Source organism: Pipistrellus hanaki, assembly GCF_964339955.1.
Source record: "Pipistrellus hanaki genome assembly, chromosome: 1".
In the NCBI taxonomy this organism is placed as follows: Eukaryota; Metazoa; Chordata; class Mammalia; order Chiroptera; family Vespertilionidae; genus Pipistrellus; species Pipistrellus hanaki.
In genome coordinates this window covers 95,557,686-95,578,424 of record NC_140503.1, presented here as the reverse complement: position 1 = coordinate 95,578,424, position 20,739 = coordinate 95,557,686, and the positions used below count along the sequence as shown (strand labels likewise).

The window sequence follows — 20,739 nt, the reverse complement described above, 5'->3', positions numbered from 1 at the left end:
ACATGGTGCCACTCCTTCAGATTAAACTATGCCTCTGATCCTATTTTATTAACAAAATTTATTTTGCTCATTAGATTTCTTGTTCATTTGAGTTTTAGATTCAACTGTTGCCATTTTATTATGACATTTTATTTTTTTTAATTTATTTTTTTAAAATATATTTTATTGATTTTTCACAGAGAGGAAGGGAGAGATATAGAGAGATAGAAACGTCGATGAGAGAGAAACATCGACCAGCTGTCTCTTGCACACCCCCTACTGGGGATGTGCCCGCAACCCAGATACATGCCCTTGACCGGAATCGAACCTGGGACCTTTCAGTCCGCAGACCAACGCTGTACCACCGAGCCAATCCGGTTTTGGCAATATTATGACATTTTACATGGGGATATTTCATCTTCCATAAAAATTGTGGCAAGCACCACTTATTTATTACATAGTAATCTGGGCCCTCGCGGGTTTGGCTCACTGGATAGAGTATCAGCCCGCTGACTGAAGGGTCCCAGGTTCAATTCCAGTCAAGGGCCCGTACCTGGGTTTCAGGCTCCTCCCTGGCCCAGACCCTCCTTGAAGCGCATGCAGGAGGCAACCAATCTATGTGTTTCTCTCACATTGATATTTCTCTCAGTCTTCCACTCTATTTAAAAATCAATGGGAAAGTATCCTTAGATAAGGATTTAAAATATATATATATGTGTGTGTGTGTGTGTGTGTGTGTGTGTGTGTGTGTGTGTGTATATATATATATATATATATATATATATATGTATATTAGGCACCCATGATATATAGGCCTTTGTGCTTGGCATCAGAAACACAGATAACAAAATGTCCTTGCTCTCCAGGAGCCTGCAATCTAATGAGGGAAATGATTAAACAAAGAATAATGATTTTATTGGAATAATAACGATGATCAAGACACAATATAAGAAATAACTGCATTTTTTTTATAAGTTTTTTATTGATTTTGAGAGAGAAAGGAAGTGAGAGAAGCATCATCAAAAGAATTTTTATTGATTTTGAGAGAGAGAGAGAGAGAGAGAAACATCAATTGGCTACCTCCAGCATGCCCCCTACTGGGAATTCAGCCCATAATGTGGGCACATGCCCTTACTGGCAATTTTCCAATACATGAGTTGACACCCAACCAACTGAGTCACACCCGCCAGGGTATAACTGCTAATTTCTATATTTTTCTTGGAAATATTTTCTTTAGTTTAATTTTTTACTAAGTAACATATTCTTTTTTTTTTAATATATATTTTATTGATTTTTCACAGAGAGGAAGAGAGAGTGATAGAGAGCTAGAAACATTGATGAGAGAAAAGCATCGATCAGCTGCCTCTTGCACACCCCCCACTGGGGATGTGCCCGCAACCAAGGTACATGCCCTTGACCAGAATCGAACCCGGGACCTTTCAGTCCACAGGCCGTCGCTCTATCCACTGAGCCAAACCGGTTTCGGCAATAAGTAACATATTCTTAGGATTCAGAATTTAAGTAGAAAAGGATATTCAGTGAAGTCCAGGAATAGCCACTCATTTCCTATTCCCCGAGGCAAACAGCACTGAAGAGAGTACTAGCTTCCTGTTACCATAGCCATGGGATGGCATTACCAGAATAATGACCATCATGTAAACCTGACCCTGACTGAGGCTTATCAGAGAATTGTTTCATCCCAAATACTAAAAATTCATCATGGAATGACTGCCTGCTTGCCAAATCTAAAGTATACTTCTCAGTCCCTATCTTCCTTAACATTCCCACCGCGTTTCCTGCTCTCCAAATTTCATCCTCCTTTAACCTTTTGTTGTTATTGTCTTAAAACAACACAAATTAATTACCCTACAATTCCGCAGGTCAGAGTCTGAAATGGGTCTCACTAGGTTTATCAAGGTGTTGGCAGGGTTGTTTCTCTGGAGGCTCTAGGAAAGAATCCATTTCCTCGCCTTTGCTAGGCTCTAGAGGCTGCCCGTATTCCTCGGCCCCTTCATCCATCTTTAAGGTCAACAACATTAGGCTGTTTTTCTCGTGCTGCCATCTCTCTGGTTCTCTCTTCTTGACCTCTTAATGGTACCCTTAAATCCTTTTCTCCTAGATTATCTAGTCCTTTGTTCTGTCTTCTTTGGTCCACACTTTAAAAGGGTGGTATTCCCACCTGGCTGGTGTGGCTCAGTAGTTGAGTGTCAACCAATGAACCAGGAAGTCATGGTTCAATTTCTGGTTCCTGGTCAGGCATGTGTATGGGTTGCAGGCTTGATCCCTATTAGGGGCACGTGAAAGGCAGCCAATCAATGATTCTCTCTCATCATTAATGTTTCCGTCTCTCCTCTCCCTTTCTCTCTCAAATCAATGAATATATATATATATATATATATATATATATATACACACACACACATATATATGTACATATATATATATATATATATATGTGTGTGTATGTGTGTGTGTGTGTGTGTGTGTGTGTATATATATATATATATATATATATATATATATATATACCGATAGATAGATAGATAGATAATAGATAGATATATTTAGTTTTTTTAAGGTAAAAACTGACCTTGTCAGGAAAGATGCCAGCCTAGGACAACATCGGCTCAAAATTGAGTGAGCCCCACAAATAGTGGACCCAAAGATCTTTGAGTGTGTGAGTTTGGGTTTTGTTTTTTGTCTTTTTGGTGTGATGTGAGAAGATCTTTTGTTTTTCGTTGTTTTTCCTTCCTTTTTTTCCTTGCATGTCTCTAATTTCTCTTTCCTTTTATTCTATTGTGGACAAAACGGGCCACATGCTAACCTGACTAGCTCAGGGAAGGCCTGCATGGCAGCCTTGTAAACTCAGAGATCTAAAGTAACCAGAAAGGATGGTCTGAAATTAAACTTTTTAACTAAAAAGCAGTTTATGATGGGTAGTCACTTCCTAGGTAGGCATCTTCACTGATAAGATCAACCTTTACCTTAACTGAGCCTGTCTGTCTTTTTGCATCTATGATAACACACCTTTGAAATATCTGGGTAGTAACTTCCCTTTTTCCGGACCCCTTGGGGCACAACCTAATGTGCCAGGGCACCAGAACAGATACCACAAATTCCTTCATATTATTGTTATCATGTTAACTGTTGACAGTTGGGTCTAGTCTATCCTTTTACTCTTTATCCAATCCCAAAGGTTCCCCCCTCCTGAGCTTTCTCCCACCTCTCTAACCTAACACCAACGGATTTCCTATAACCCACCAACTTCCCCTTCGATTACATCTGTATCATTTCAACTTATTCCCCACTTGGTGCCTGCTTTTGGCTTTTTCATAGTCAAACAATTCCAGAATGGGCAACTGAAAGAGAAAATGAAGCAGAAACCGGTTTGGCTTAGTGGTAGAGCATCGGTCTGCGGACTGAAAGGTCCCAGGTTCGATTCCGGTCAGGGGCATGTACATCGGTTGCGGGCACATCCCCAGCAGGGGATGTGCAAGAGGCAGCTGGTTGATGTTTCTCTCTCATCGACGTTTCTAGCTCTCTATCTCTTTCCCTTCCTCTCTGTAAAAAAATCAATAAAATATATTTTAAAAATAAATAAATAAAAGAGAAAATGAAAAATAAATTTAAGTTCAGTGGTTGAGAGTCGACCTAAAACCAGGAGATCACAATTCAATTCCTGGTCAGCACACATGCCTAGGTTGTAGGCTCAATCCAAAATAGGGGGGGGAGGGGGTGTGGGCAGTAGCTGATCAATGATTCTTATCATTCATGTTTTTCTCTCTTTCCCTTTCCCTCTCTGAAATCAAAAACATATTTTTTAAAGTAAATAAATTCAAATAATCCTGGTCTACACTCCCAACAACACCACCCCCACTGCTACCACTAACTTCATGAAGGGCAATAAAATTTAAAATCTCTTAGGAGAGCTATTTGCTGGACAAGAATCATTGTAGAATTTTGTTTCATTACTGCAGTTGAAGTACATTCAAAACATTTATCTATACACTATATACCAATGTACTGACTACTAACCAGTAAAGCTGGGAAAGAGTAGATAATTGAGTCACCTTAAAGTTCAGAAACTAATTACAATGTTGTTATACTTACCTAGATGGATCCTATCTTGTGTATTTGAACAATACTGTACCTTTCTAGATGCAGAAACATGCCTAAATAAGTTAAATGTAATTCCTCCAGCAATTTTAGGAGTAGCATGTAAATGAAAAAGGGCCATGTGCTAACCTAACTCAGGGAAGGCCTGCATAATGGCCTTGCAAACTCAATAGACCTCAAGTAACCACAAAGGATGGTCTGAAATTAAAATCTTTTAATTAAAAAGCAGTTTATAATGGTAGTTATATCCTAGGTCAGTATCTTCCCTGACAAAAATCAATTTCAATCTTTACTGAGCCTATTGTCTTTTTGGATCTAAGATAACATACCTGTGGAATGTTAGGGTAACTTGTAACTTCCCTTTTTCTGGACTCCTCAGGGTACAATAAATGGCACCAGTGTGCAGACCACAAATTCCCTGTTACCATGTTAAATGTTGACTGTTAGCTATCCTGTACCTACCTATGTAAAAGAAGTATGTGTCTATCATTTTACTTTTTATCCAATCCCAGATGTTTCCCCACTTAGCTTTCTCCCACCTCCCTGATCTATCACCAATGGATTTCATGTAACCAAACTGCCATTCTCCAGAGCACTATCTCAATAAGTTGAGATTCTGCTTCCAGGCAATTGTTGACAGTTTGGCTCAAATAAACTCACAAAAATTCTTTACAGGTTTGAATGTTTTTGTTGTTGTTTTTTTATGTCATGCATCTATATACAGTGACATTGGTCTTTATGCAAGATATAGCTGCCCCAATTGCAGAACCAGAAGCTTTCATCATAACCAAGGCTACCAAAAAAAACCTTCTTAAAACATCTCTCAAAAACAAAAAACAACCCCAAACAAAACAGCCCTAGCCAGTTTGTTCAGTGTTTAGACTAGAGCACATGTGTCAAACACAAGGCCCGCGGGCCAAATCCGGCCGGCCAGGCCTTGCAATGTGGCCCGCACCGCGCTGTCATCACTGCACTCCGCTGTCAGTTTATAACATTGTCAGTTTATGACTGTTCAGTAAACCATTCGGCCCGCGATTTAGGCTGGATTTTAGATTTTGGCCCCTTCTTTGATTGAGTTCGACACCCCTAGACTAGAGCATCAGTCTAAGGACTGGAGTCACGGATTTGATTCCTGGTCAAGGACACATATCTCCATTGTTGTTAGATCCCATCCTCAGTCAGGTGGGTGCAGGAGGCAACTACTTGATGTCTCTCTGATGTCAATGTCTCTCTCTCTCCTTAAACCCCTCCCTCCATTACATTCTTAAAAATCAATGGAGCCGAAACCGGTTTGGCTCAGCGATAGAGCGTCGGCCTGCGGACTGAAAGGTCCCGGGTTCGATTCCAGTCAGGGGCATGTACCTTGGTTGTGGGCACATCCCCAGTAGGGGGTATGCAGAAGGCAGCTGGTCGATGTTTCTCTCTCATCGACGTTTCTGGCTCTCTATCTCTCACCCTTCCTCTCTGTAAAAAATCAATAAAATATATATTTTTAAAAATCAATGGAAAAAATATCCTCAGGGGAAGATTTATTTTTATTTATTTATTTATTTATTTTCTCAGGGGAAGATTTAAAACAAAAACAAAAAAAATATTTTCACGCACTCAATGGGGGGGGGGATGAGGCTGTTTGAGATTATGACATTATGAGTTAGGATTGTCTAATTTTAAGTCTGCAGAGTTGGAGAAAAAAAAGCTTCACTAAGATAACTGAAGGAACTTGAGTTTGTGAAAATCTCAAAGTAAAAATTAGAATCACATTAGCCAACTGTCAAAATTTCACAGGATTTTAACATTTAATTGGTCTGCTTTGTACTTTGTTCAGAAAAATATGCATAAAGAGGCTTCCTATTTTAGGAGAACTGGGAGGCTTCAAAAAAACCTCACACAAGAGTTGCTAGTAAGATTTCCTAGGAGACAAGCATGGTCCATCACTAGGGAGCCAGTTTATTTAAACAGTCTTTAAGCAGAACTCCCATATAACTTCCTAGCCAATGCTTTTCCTCAAAATTGTTTCACTTACACCCTGCCAGTAATTTCCTCCAACACTCCCAGGAAGGCCAGTGAAGAAATGTGCAAAATATTTTATTTTTAAACTTTGCTATAACTGAATTATACCAATAAGACTCAAAGTATCATCATGAATAATATCAGTATAAATTCCCATTAATGTTATCCTTAGGTTTTCCTCTTCATTCTCCCTTATTCTCTATTGGATATCCTAAAGCATAAAAAAAAGAAAAAAGAAAAGGAAAAAGAAAACCCATGAAGTTAAAGTGTTTACTTTTAACAGCACTGTTTATTGAGAAGTTCCTATGGTAAAAGGTATTTTAAATACCTTATGTATTCTTTAAAAGGAAATTAACAAAATTTTAAATGTTTATATCTACCTATGTGAAACAGGTGAGAAACACTTTCCCTGAAATCTACATTTTTATAATTTATATATTTATATTAACAATATTGAAAAACATTCAATTCACAATAACTTTTCTCAAAGTTGACTTTTATATATGGAATCCACCAGTTCAATAAAGTAGAAATACTTAACAGAAGGCAACATTTCAGGCTTATTTCCTTGATGTCAAATATCAATGGTTCAGGTGTTAAGTGTTTGCATCGTTCAGGTTTTTTGTTTTTGTCTTTCAGTCCATATCTAAATGAAACAGAACATTTGAGTGCTTTTTACCCACTTCAGCAATAGACCTGGCTTAATTTTTAGGCTCAATACAGTAGAAACTCGGTTTTCAAACTTAATCCCTTCTGGAGGCTATTCAAGAAGCTATTCGTGCTGAAACCCGTTTGGCTCAGTCTGCGGACTGAAAGGTCACGGGTTCGATTCCGGTCAGGGGCATGTACATTGGTTGGGGGCACATCCCCGGTAGGGGGTGTGCAAGAGGCAGCTGGTCGGTGTTTCTCTCTCATCGACATTTCTAGTTATCTCTCTCTCCTCCTCTCTGTAAAAAATCAATAAAAATGTATCTATATTTTTTAAAAAAAGCTATTTGTTCAAAAGACGAATAATCATTTCCCCATTAGAAATAATGTAAATTGAATTAATCATTCCAGACCCCTAAATGATTGTTTTTAACCTTTCTTATATACAGTACATGTCTAATGTACAGTTCAGTCTATAAACAAACACTTATTTTCTTAAATTTGTCAAACTATCCTATTAGCCTTAACCAAATCACTTTCTGCACTGGGTCCAGGGGTGTCTTTCAGGAAGTCAGAGATAGCATCCCCTACTTTCTATGTAACGGCCATGACTCTAAACAAATCTTATATTTTAATCATGGAATGACCCGCCTCAGTAGGAAACTAGAGTAATTTATGGAGTCTGGAGTTTGTTAAATTCATCAGATGTAAATTTCATTACCCTTCCAGGACAATGCAAAAACAAAACAATTCAAGAGCTCCTTTGCGTTTCCACATCCAATAAAAATTTATTCATATACTCTTACAAAAATATGTACACAAAACAGAGTAATTACAGCTTCACACTCGCCAAAAACAATTCCAGGTTGACCAGAAAGTCACTGGGAAAACATTTGGTTAACATTGATCTATTTACAAATTCAACAAAAACATTTTAAGTAATAATCAACACTTTCTATGACAATGCTTTCAGTGTTTACTCATCCAGGATCACATCCATTTAAATATCTCTTTAAAAGTTATCTTTGGGTCAGTTAAGTACTAGTTTTTAATACACAGTATTCACTGGTCAAAACGCACTGTTTGCAATTTGCCTTCCATTGGAGAAAGAAAAGTTAAAGTTAAAGGTTTAAAGACTACTCTGACTTATGAAAGGAAAGCAGCTTGTCACCCAAAAAGAGTATAAAGACTGAGAGAAAACTGGCACCTAAAAGAGAACATGAGTCATTAACGTAATCTATTACAATTTTCAAACTGCACCTCTATCGCTGTGCATCTAGGCTTTTATGTCATGGGAAAGGGGCTCCACTCTTCCAGGCCCGACACATGAAGCAAAAAAATAAATCCTATGCAAGCCACGCAGGTAAACCGCGGTGTTGGGGGCTCAGTGTTAGTCCCACTCCCGGGCGGACCCCGGAGTCAGGACTTCTGGCCGGAAACGGACGGCGCGGACACAGGCAGGTGTTCAAACCCCGGCTCCGGCGGACTGGAAATGGCAGTAGAATAAGGAGCTATGTTAATAAGTTGACTATTCCCTGTTCATTATGTTCTGGGAGCCTTACTAGTTGGCCATAAAGAGACAAAAATGAAAAGTAAACAGTAAGAAAAACCGCGCTGTAAGGCGGATTTGCTCTTCGCAGTTATCTCACCAGATCATGTCTGGGGCTCAAAGCGAGTCAAAGGCGATGTCCCTCAGATTCAAGTTTCGGCGAAGAAACGGGCTAACGTTAACTTATATGCCAAATGAGCACAGAAAGCAAGGGCCGGGACCACTCGCGGTCAGCGGTGGCCAAACCAGCGTCCGGACTTCGTGCTTCCTCTTTCTTTTCAGAGTGGGGACCGCTCAGGGCAAGGCTTTTCCGGGAACTTTCCCCTCGCGAACCGGGTTCACAGAGGCGGGCTGACCGCCGGCGAGCAGCCCCGCTCCGGCCGCCGGCCGCCGCCGCGGAGGCGGACGGAGCGGGCGGGGCAGCGGACGCGGCCGGGAGCCGGGAGCCCCGGAAAAGCCCGCTGCCCCGCACCCGCGGCCCGGCCAGGGCTCGGCCCCGCCTCCTCCCGCTGCCTCCGCCTCCGGCGCCGCGTCCCAGCTCCTGGGTCTCCAGTCCGGGCCGGCGCGCCACTTACCCACCGCGAAGGGATTTACGTAGCGGCCTCGTCACTGCTTACGGACGCGAGGAGGTGGGGACCGCAAACCAGCAGCGCGGCGCCGGCGGCGGCCCCACGTCGTCCACGTCAGCTCTGATGCGGCAGCCGCGGTCTCCCCACTGATCCGACCTAAAGTAGCGCAGCAGCCGCACGAACTGCGTCCGCGCGCGCGCCCCGCCCTCCCTTCCGCAGCTCCGCGACCGCCTCCCGGGGGACGCCCGGCAGAAAAATCCAAGCTCGAACTCCGCCCCCTGCCGGCCGCCTGCGGGAGTGCGGCGCTGACAATCCAACAATTAAATGGAACGGGGTACGGAGAAGCGCCAAGGGGCGGAGCCTCAGGCTGGAGAGGAGGAGCGATCAGGGGGCGGGGCCTCAGGTGGAGAGGAGGAGCGATCAGGGGGCGGGGCCTCGGGTGGAGAGGAGGGCGGTCAGGGGGCGGGGCCTCTGGTGGAGAGGAGGAGTGGTCAGGGGGCGGGGCCTCGGTGGAGAGGAGGACCGGTCAGGGGGCGTGGCCTCGGGTGGAGAGGAGGACCTGGAAGGGGGCGCAGCAAAGAGAGAGACCAGTGTGGGCCTGAGGAGAAAGACCTAGTGGCGAGCCAGGCTGGGAACCGGAAGCTTTCACCGCGCGTGCCCAAAAGCCAATCACCAGGATACAAGCCCGTTGGTGGTTGCTGACCCAAGCTGAGATCCGCGTTATAGGTCTCTCCAGCCTGGACGTGCAAATGCGGAATCTCAAGAGTCTCCTCTCTCCCACAGCTATACAGCGTGCGCCTTCCTGAGAAACGCTCCCATATGCTCAGTCTGCTGCCGCCGCCACCTACCACCCTCCCCCGCAGCGGCCTGGTCTGTGTATCTGTGGCTGAGAAACAGCCATGGCTCCCACTTGGAGATGCGCCAGTGGAGAGGAAGACTGTGCTAGCAAGGAAAACCCTCTGCCTGTAAGGGAGGATAGTTTTGTTTTCATCAACTGGGAACCTGGGACTGTAAATGAGGCGCTTGTAAACTAGGAACCCATTTATTAGTATGTGTACTCGGAACATACTAAGTTATCTTTAGGCAGAGTGGGCCCTCAAAATGCAGTGCTTTTAGCCTAAAAATAAGCCTCTTTACATTCAAGAAAAACGAAATCAGTAAAGTGTCATGCTTGAAACTGCTGTCAAGGCCTTCTGAATAATCCAAGCACTTAATAAGAAATGACAATAACTGATTTTTCGGTTTCTAATCTATACACTTACTCTAAAATTTATAGTAAACTTTAAAATGATATAATAGGGATAAAGAAGAACAGCATTATAACTGGACAATCAATGAGTCCAGGCTGCCAGTCACTACTTGAGCCAATTAAGCAGAGACAGGGTTAAATCATACATGAGGGTTTATTCCAATAATGCCCAGCATTATGATAGAGCAGCAGGTCATCCGCAAAAATCTGCTCAGCCCCTCCTTATAAGCCAGTTGCTTATATTGGGTAGAGGGACAAAGATCACATGGGAAAGTAAGAAATACACACATGGGAAAGTAGGCAAGTACAATGATTACAGGTTACAGGCAATGCGGGCTGGGGGGATTGCAGAGAGCTGGATAATAGTCAATAGGGGCCCGGGATTTGCAAAGGGTGTGTACCTCCAGGACTAGATTGTTTTATCCACAAGGTTGTAAATCTTTCCATAATGACAGGCAGTTCTTGTAAAAGGAAGATGGACAGCATTCCATTGTTAGCTCCCATGTCTGAGGGCATACAGCTCTCAGCCAGGTTAGAATGTGCTTTCTCTAATCAGAACAGAACAATCATGTTAAACAGCATGATTAATATTTCTTACTGGAGGCCTGGTGCATGAAATTCGTGCACAGGTGTGTTGGGGGGGATGTGTCCCTCAGTCGGGCCTGCACCCTCTCCCAAACCAGCACCCCTCAGAGGATGTCCCTGAGCCAGCAAGGAGACATCCCTCTTACAGTCCAGGATCCCTCACTCCTTAACACCTGCCTGTTTGCTCCTTACCACTCGGCTCACTGCTCCTTAGCACAGCCATGGAGGCAGGAGAAGCTCCCACCACTGCCACTGCGCTCACCAGCCACAAGCCCTGCTTCTGGCTGAATGGCCGCTCTCCTGTGGGAGCATACTGACCACCAGGGGGAAGCTCTTTCATTGGGTGTCTGCCCCTGCTGGTCAGTGCACATCATAGCAGCCAATTGTTCTGGTCATTCTACCATGATGGTCGCTTGGGCTTTTATTATATGGACTAGAGGCCAGTGCATGAAATTTGTGCACTCAGGGGGAGGGGGGGTCCTCAGCCCTGCCTGCACCCTCTTGCAGCCAGAAACCCTCAGGGGATATCCAACTGACAGCTGAGGCCTGCCCCCAGTTGGACATCCTTAGCATTGCCACAGAGGCGGGAGAGGCTCCCGCCACCACTGCTGCAGTGATTCACCCTGAGCCTGGCTTCTGGCTGAGCGCTCCCACTGTGGGAGTGCACTGACCACCAGGGGGCAGCTCCTGCATTGAGTGTCTGCTCCATGGTTGTCAGTGCATGTCATAACAACTGGTTGTATCACCAGTCTATTTGCATATTAGGCTTTTATTACTAGGACTAGAGGTCCAGTGCACAAAATTCGTGCACAGGGGAAGGGGAGAATTATCTCTCAGCCCAGCCTGCACCCTCTCCAATCTGGGAACCCTCGAGGGCAGTCCGACATCCCTCTCACAATCCAGTACTGCTGGCTCCCTGCAGTCCAGGACTGCTCGCCTGCCTGCCTTCCTGATTGCCCCTAACTGCTTCTGCCTGCCTTCCTGATTGCCCCTAACTGCTTCTGCCTGTCAGCCTGATCACCCCCTAACTACTCCCATGCCAGCCTGATTGATGCCTAACTGCTCCCCTGCCAGCCTGTTTGCCCCCAACTTCCCTCCTCTGCCAGCCTGGCCACCCCTAACTGCCCTCCCCCACAGGGTTGATCACTTCCAACTGCCCTCCCTTGCAGGCTTAGTCCCTCCCAACTGCCCTTCCATCTTGTGTCCACATGGGGGCAGGATCTTTGACCACAGGGGGGCAGCCATATTATGAGTTGGAGTGATGGTCAATCTGCATATTACTCTTTTTTTAAAAAATATATTTTTATTGGTTTTTCACAGAGAAGAAGGGAGAGGGATAGAGAGCTAGAAACATCGATGAGAGAGCTACATCAACTAGCTGCCTCCTGCACACCCATCACCAGGGATGTGCCCACAACCAATGTACATGCCCTTGACTGGAATCGAACCTGGGACCTTTCAGTTTGCAGACCGACACTCTACCCACTGGACCAAACCGGTTTCGGCTGCATATTACTCTTTTATTAGATAGTATAGAGGCCTGGTGCACAGGTGGGGGCCAGCTGGTTTGTCCTGAAGGGAGGGGATTCTCTTGGGGTATGGGGCAGCTTGAGTGAGGGGCCTGTGGTGGTTTGCAGGCCAGCCACGTCCCCCAGATACCCAAGCAGCCGCCCTGGTATCTGGGATATATTTACTTTCTACAATTGAAACTTTGTAGCCTGGAGCAAAGCCTACCCTCCTGCTTGTTGTTTCTGCTTGGATTTGTTTACCTTCTGTAATTGAAACTTTGTAGCCTTGAGTGGAGGCTTAGGCAGCAAGGGCAGGCAGAAAGCTTGGCTTCCTCTGTTGCCAGGGAAATGCCTCCCTCCTGCTCTCTGTGGCTGTAGCCATCTTGATTGGGTTTATTTGCATACTCACTCTGATTGGTTGGTGGGTGTGACTGGTGGGTGTGGCTTGTGGAGCAGAGTGATGGTTAATTTGCCTATTACTCTTTTTTTTTTTTTTTTTTCTTTTTTTGAGAGAGAGATTGCCTATTACTCTTTTATTAGGTAGGGTAATTATAGCTAGTCCCCAATATTCTATTTCTGCCCTAACAGTATGTTTATAGAGTATTCTCATTTTGTATTGTGGACAAAAGGGGCCACATGCTAACCTGATTAGCTCAGGGAAGGCCTGCATGGCAGTCTTGCAAACTCAAAGACCTAAAGTAACCATAAAGGATGGTCTGAAATTAAAATGTAACTAAAGCAGTGATGGTGGGTAGTCACCTCTTAGGCCATTATCTTCCCTAACAAGGTCAATCTTTACCTTAAGTGAGCTTGTCTTTTTGCATCTGAGATAACATATCCTTGAAATGTCAGGTTAACTTGTAAGTGCCCTTTATTCTGGACCCCTCAGGGCACAACCAAATGCCCTAAGCACCAGAACAGACACCACAAATTCCTTCTTTGTTATTGTTATCATGTTAATTGTTGACTATTAACTATCCTATACCCATCTAAGTAAAATAAGTATGTGTCTATCATTTTACTCTTTATTCAGTCCCAGAGGTTCCTCTCCCCCTTTGCTTCCTCCCGTCTGTTTACCCTACCCTGTTTCCCCGAAAGTAAGACAGTGTCTTATATTAATTTTTTCTCCCAAAGTTGCACTAGGTCTTATTTTCAGGGGATGTCTTATCTTTCCATGCACTAGGTCTTATTTTTGGAGGATGTCTTATTTTCGGGGAAACACGGTATCACCAATGGATTTCATGTACCCCACCTACATCTCTTCCGATTGCAACATATAAAAATAGATGAAACCCACCATTCTCTGGAGCACTATCTCAATAAGTTGAGATTCTGCTTCCTGGCAATTGTTGACAGTTTGGCTCAAATAAACTAACAAAAATTCTTTCCAGGTTTGAATATTTTTACCTTAACATTAGAATCAGCAACTTGTCAAACTCAAAAGAGTCTGGAGGTTTTGCTAGAAATAAATGATAAAAATTTATTCAAGGCTCTTAGAGTTTGCAAATCATGAGAAAGCCATGCAAAACCCCAGATGTTACAAGCAAGAAAGAGAAGTTGAGTTTTTATTGTTAAAAATGTATTCCTGAAATACTCAGTCCTGCATTCTTAGCCCTAGATTACATTTTCCATTCTTTTTCACTCCATTTTCTCACTAATTTTCTATACTTACCTACTAAAGTCTTACCCATCCACGTCTGATACTTCTACAAAGATTCTTAGTCAACTACGAATACCCAAAAATCAGACTGGAGGGAGGATATGCCCCTTTATCTTCAGAGCTGAATGAGTTCAGCTCTCATTTATACAGCGAAAGTTTTTTGCTCAGACTTTCAGAAAGCAATTCCAACTGAAAAGCTACCCTTGATCAGTTTGGCTCATTGGATAGGGCGTCGACCTGTGGACTCAAGGGTCCCAGGTTCGATTCTAGTCAAGGGGTGTGCAGGAGGCAGCTGATTGATGTTTCTCTCTCATCGATGTTTCTACCTCTCTATCCCACTTCCTTCCTGTCTGTAAAATCAATAAAATATATATTTTTTTTTTAAAGAAAAGCTAAAATCATAACCAGCCACCCATTTTTTCCCCTCCAGTCTCAGCTTATAGCCTTGGTTCTGTCAACCCATAACTTTAGTCCCACCTTGAGGATTTTAAAATACAACTCAAATAAAGTCAGACCCTCTACCAAAAGCAAGGAAGGATTTGGATCCAAGAGACAATTCACCCATGTTCACCCAACAGGCAGGGTACCAGCAGGCTCAATAGGCTCCTTGCTGGATCCTAGCATCAAGTCTTGTTCTGCAGGTTGGTTCTGAGTGAACTTCTTTGGAATCATGCTGACTACACCAAGTAATGTTAACATAAAACATTGAAATCTGTAAAGAGTTTTTGTGAGTTTATTTGAGCCAAACTGTCACCAATTGCCAATAAGCAGAATCTCAATGGATTGGGATAATGCTCGAGAGCAGTGGTCACCCCAACCATTTGGACCTCACGGACCACCAGTGATCCCTGCTCCAGAGAATGGCGGTTTTTCACCTATTTTTATACATTGCAATGAGAAGAGGAGACATAGGTGGGTTACATGAAATTCATTGGTGATAGATTAGAAAGGCAGGAGAAAGCAAAGCTGGAAAGCCTCTGGGATTGGATAAAAAGTGAAATGATTGACACATATTTTACTTGTAATAGATGGGTACAAGATAGTTAATAGTCAACAATTTTGATAACAATAATGAAGGAGTTTGTGGCGTCTGTTCCGGTGCTTAGGGCATTTGGTTGTGCCCTGAGGGGTCCAGAATAAAGGGCACTTACAAGTTAACCTGACATTTCAAGGATATGTTATCTTAGATGCAAAAAGACAAGCTCACTTAAGGTAAAGATTGACCTTGTTAGGGAAGATAATGGCCTAAGAGGTGACTACCCACCATCACTGCTTTAGTTACATTTTAATTTCAGACCATCCTTTATGGTTACTTTAGGTCTTTGAGTTTGCAAGACTGCCATGCAGGCCTTCCCTGAACTAATCAGGTTAGCATGTGGCCTTATTTTCATCCACACTGCATCCAAAGGATGCATTGATGACCAACTTTTTGTCAGATAATGGAGTCCCAGGATACTAGGAAGGCTCATTCCTAAGAAGTCTCAGTGTCAGCATTTGTCTTGCTAAACAGGGTAGACCACTGGGGATAGGGCAAGACCATAACCTTAGATGGCATTCAAAAGTACAATTATTATTCAAAATAAAAGACAGATAAATGAGAGACAGTGAGATCCTACAGATCCTTGTTAAAAAGTATTCTAGATCATTTTTCATTTTTGAGCCATCTTAACTCAAGTTTTTTTGCTGTTTGTGTTAAGTTTGATTTTTCTGCATCTAATGTAACATTTACTTACCTAGAACAAAAGTAACAATATTACACCAGTAGCACAAATTAGGAACAGGAATGTCTAATACTAGACAAGGAAAGATCTGAGGGGAACAACTATCTACTATTATCCAGAAGTTCTAATTTTTCTTCTGGGCAGTTAATTGCATCCATTCCTATATTTAGACAATACTCATCTAAAATACTCCTCTTAGATTGTAGCCTAAAAATGTACCAAAGCTTATATGGATAGAAGACCACCAGTGTGTGACAAAATATTAACATCATTATCATAGCTGATAATCAGAATATCATTGTCTAGTAGGTGGGAAAGATTAGCAGCTACCCAAGTTAATTTTTTTGTCTAATAAAAGGTTGAGGTCTGGGGAGACAGATATTGTTTCCACTAGGAAACCATAAGGAGGATAATATTAAAATTATTTTATATACATTCATTTAATAACAATTAGGTAATATAAGAACAAGGCTTGAACAGCATCAATTTGTGAGCATTACAGGCCTTGTTGATGTCTTCAGATAACTGCCTATCTCCTCCATAGTCAATGATTTCTCATCCTTGAGATGAAAGCAAGTGTAAGAAACAGGGGCAGATGTCCATTCCTGGCTAGGTATCTAATAAGGTAAGATATTAACATTGTTGGAGGGAGTCTTTAATTAATGTATTTCCCAGTGGTCAAATATCTCCTGGTTCTTGTGGTCTTTGAATCTTTATCTCCTGGGAGTACTGTGAAATGAATGTTACTAATTTACCAGTTGCTATAATGCAGAATGTCTGCCTTTTAGTTTTCCTTATGTTTGGGAAACAAAAAAATTAAAATCAACAATATTTTTTATCAGAGTCATAATAATAATTATTCTCAATTCAGTCAGTCCCATAACAACTTTTGTTTATCCTGATTATTTGCCAGTATTTTTTAAACAGAGTTATTCCTTGAAGTTCTATAAATCTTCATCTAGTTCAAAGATATATAAGCCTGAAAATTAGAGTAAGTCAGGGTCCCTTTCATGGATTTTTATAAAGATATATCTGCAAGTGCATCAGAATAAAGCTATGACTATCCATAAATGATAGAAGTTAAAAGTGGCATGGTTATAGATTTTATTATAATGCAATTGATAAAAAAAAAAACACCTGTTTTTCTACAAGATATAGCATTCCAAGATAACAATTTATTTTTTAAAAATATATATTTTATTGATTTTTTTACAGAGAGGAAGGGAGAGGGATAGAGAGTTAGAAATGTCAGTGAGAGAGAATCATCGACCAGCTGCTTCCTGCACACCCCCCACCGGGGATGTGCTCACAACCAATGTACATGCCCTTGACCGGAATTGAACCTGGGACCTCTCAGTCTGCAGGCAGATGCTCTCTCCACTGAGCCAAACTGGTTTCGACACAAGATAACAATTTCTTGGAGGATCCAAGATGGCTGCGCCCAGGTAAACACCTAGCCGCAGCCGCACACAACAATTTCAATAAAATACAACTAAAATATAAAATGGACATTACCCAGAACTACAGGAAAGTTGACTGACTGGAAATTCTACAACGAGAAGCAAGGAGAAAACCAGAAGGAAGCGCGTAGGAGCTGTAAAAGACCAAGGTACGGAGACACGCAACGCGCGGAGAGGATGGAGTCGGAGAGGAGGGAGGCCAAGTGCCTGGCTGGCGTTCCCTAGCGGGAAGGAGATAAAACTCCGACTGTGTTGGGCCCCAGTTCTGACTGCTCTGAACCCCAGTTCTTGGCCAGACCCCGGGACCCAGGCTCATCCACAGGGAGCTGGGCTGTGAGGCGGAACCCCGGGGAAGTGGCGAAAGGAGGTCCCGGCGGCGCGCACATTGCGAGCAGAGAAGGGATGGTCGGCTGTGCCATGGGATTGCCCTGGCCAGAAGGAGACTGGGGCTCCAGTCTTCTCTGAACGCCACCTCCAACTCCACTTCCAACTGAACTGAACCCCAATACCGGGCTCATTGGGAGAGAGCATAGACTGTTTGGCAGCAGGTGAAAATTGAGGGCACCTATCTCTCAGAGGCACTTTCAGTGAATACTGAAGGACCCTGAGACGCAGGAGCCGCATAGGGCGGGGCTGACAAAAGCCAAGGCTGTAGGCTCCACCCTGAAATCCTGTCCCATCTGTAACTGAGAAATGCGAAAACGAAATAGATCACAAATGAAAAAAATGGAGGACAAAAAACGACTGGATATAGAGTTCAAATCTATGCTTATAAGGTTTTTCAAGAATTTCCTGGAAAAGATGGATAAGACCTATGAGGATATGAAAAGAGATCAAATAGAATTAATAAGGAGTCAACAAGAAATGATAAGGGATCAACAAGAAATAAAGAATACATTGTATGAAATAAAAAATATTATACAGAGTCCTAAAAACAGAATGGAAGATCGCAAGAATCAAGTCAAAGATTTGGAACATAAAGAACCAGAAGACACTCCTCCACAGAAGCTAGAAGGCAAAAGAATCCAGAAAATTGAATGTAAGAAACCTCTGGGACAACTTCAAGCGAACCAACATTAGAATTATAGGGGTCCCAGAAGATGAGAGAGAGCAAGATATCAAAAACATACTGAAAGAAATTGTGACAGAAAACTTCCCCCCGCCTGGTGAAAGAATTAGACTTACAAGTCCAGAAAGCACACAGAACTCCAAACAAAAGGAATCCAAAGAGGACCACACCAAGACACATCATAATTAAAATTCCAAGAGCAAAAGACAAAGAGAGAATATTAAAAGCAGCAAGAGCAAAGAAGGTAGTTACCTATAAAGGAGCACCTATACAATTGTCAGCTGACTTCTCAACAGAAACCATGCAGGCCAGACGGGAATGGCAAGAAATATTTAAGGTGATGAATAGTAAGAACCTACAGCCAAAGATAATCTATCCAGCAAAGCTATCACTCAGAATCGAAGGTCAGATAAAGAGCTTCACTAATAAAAAAAAGCTAAAGGAGTTCATCAACACCAAACCAGAATTATATGAATTGCTGAAGGGGGTTCTTTCAGAAGAGAAAGTAAATAAAGATAAAAATTATGAACAACAAATACGTAACTATCAACAAGTGAATCTAAAAACCAAGGAAATTAAAAAAATCTGATGAACAATATTAACTGTTGAATATAATAGAATCAGAGGTATGAAAGGGGAGTGAATGGACGATTCTTGGGGAAAAGGGGAGAGGGGGATGTGGGAAGAGACTGAACATAAACTGTGCACCTATGGATCAGGACAATGGGGAGTGGGTAAAGGGCAGAGGGTGGGGTGGGAACCTGGTGGAGGAGAGCAATGGTGGGGGGGGGGGAAGGAACATTTGTAATAATATGAACAATAAAAACTTATTTAAAAAATTAAAAAATAAAAGTAAACTTAAAAAATAATAATATTACCTGGAGGAATAATAAAAAACAAAGATAACAATTTCTTGGTAAATGGTAATTACTATAAAATGACATAGAGAGTAATATAAAATCTGTATATATTTAGATTCAATACATAATTTCAGCATTTAAAGAACAAACAATATGTAAGATTTTAAAATGTGTCACATGGGTTATTGCAAGGGGTGTATATTGAATATTGAAACCCTCAATATGAGAAACACAAATGCCAGAGTATCACTGGCAGATTCCTCCCAACAAGGAATCACTTTTATCTTGCCTGGTGTCCCTGATTGGACACCTGCTACCCCTGAGAGTTTCTTGTTTGAACTTGGTTCTGAATCTTTGCAAGTTCCTTTTTGAAGCAGACTGAAATTTTTATAACATTCATTTAAACAAAATATATGTGTATAAATAGAACATAGTTATCATTCATTTTTATTTGACAAAGCTTCCCATATAATTTCAAATATATTAAATTAGCCTAATTTAGTTTAAAAATATTTCTCTTAAGAAGAGAGAATAAATCCTTGAGTTATCTGAGGGCCCATTGGAATGACTCAAAGTCATCTCTTGGTTAAAAAGTCTTAAAATTTAAACTTTGGAAATATTGTCAAATATATTTAACCAAAGATTATATCATAAGGCTTAGCAAATCTAGGGAAAACATATTTTATGGTAAGAACTCTAAATTAATCAAACTTAAATCTGTTTTAATATTAAAAATTTTGTAAATACTTACAAAAGTATTTAATTTTTTAAAATTAGGCAAATAAAAGATTATATCCTAGTAATTCCATCTGGAAGCTGAAAACTTACCACACATAATACATAGACAAAAATATACCACATAGCGGTTTGGCTCAGTGGATAGAATGTTGGCCTGCGAACTCAAAGGTCTCAAGTTCGATTCTGGTCAAGGGCATGTACCTTGTTTGTGGGCATATCTCCAGTGGGAGGTGTGCAAGAGGCAGCTGATTGATGTTTCCTCTCATCAATGTTTCTATCTCTCTATCCCTCTCCTTTCCTATCTATAAAAAATCAATAAATTATATTTAAAATAAACGCATAAAGACCATACACATAAAGATAATAGCATAATTCAAATTACTAATTTTTCAGAGAAAATGCATGAATTTTTTCCTCAAAAATGAATTTCCATACCTCATGCATTCTATTTTCACAACATATAAATTCTCTCAACTTAATTTGAATTTTTAACTCTTAGAAGTCTCAATTTCTAATAATAACCAAAATAAAATAAGTGACCAGTATTCCTTAGATTGATGTTTATGAACATGTTTATTTATTTTTTTTAAAAAAACTTTGTTGCTCAGATTATTACAATTGTTTCTTCTTTTTCCTCCTAAATCTTCCCTCCACTTAGTTTGCACCCTACCCTCTGCCCTTACCTTTCCCCCACTGTCCTCATCCATAGGTGTACGATTTTTGTCCAGTCTCTTCCTGTATCCCATACCCCTTTTCCCTTAAGAATTGTCAGTCCACTCCCTTTCTATGCCCCTGATTCTTATATTCACTAGTTTATTCTATCCCTCAGATTTTTAATTCACTTGATTTTTAGATTCACTTGTTGATAGATATGTATTTGTTGTTTATAATTTTTATCTTTACCTTTTTCTTCTTATCAAAGAGTACCTTTCAGCATTTCATATCATACTGGTTTGGTGGTGATAAACTTCTTTAGTTTTTTCTTATCTGTAAAGCTCTTTATCTGAACTTCAATTCT

The 20,739-nt window shown here is 41.6% G+C and overlaps 1 protein-coding gene across 10 annotated transcripts in view; it reads right to left on the bottom strand.

Moving 5' to 3' along the window:
- The window catches only part of CREM (cAMP responsive element modulator), a 98,476-nt gene extending 89,374 nt beyond the window's left edge, over positions 1-9,102 (bottom strand). For 5 of the 10 annotated variants that reach the window (XM_084876910.1, XM_084876925.1, XM_084876926.1 and 2 more), the window contains exon 1: positions 8,878-9,083. The gene's annotated coding sequence lies outside the window, so the exon portion shown is untranslated. The other 5 variants (XM_084876924.1, XM_084876928.1, XM_084876913.1 and 2 more) reach the window with 5 other exon arrangements.
- Positions 9,103-20,739: the final 11,637 nt, after the last annotated feature.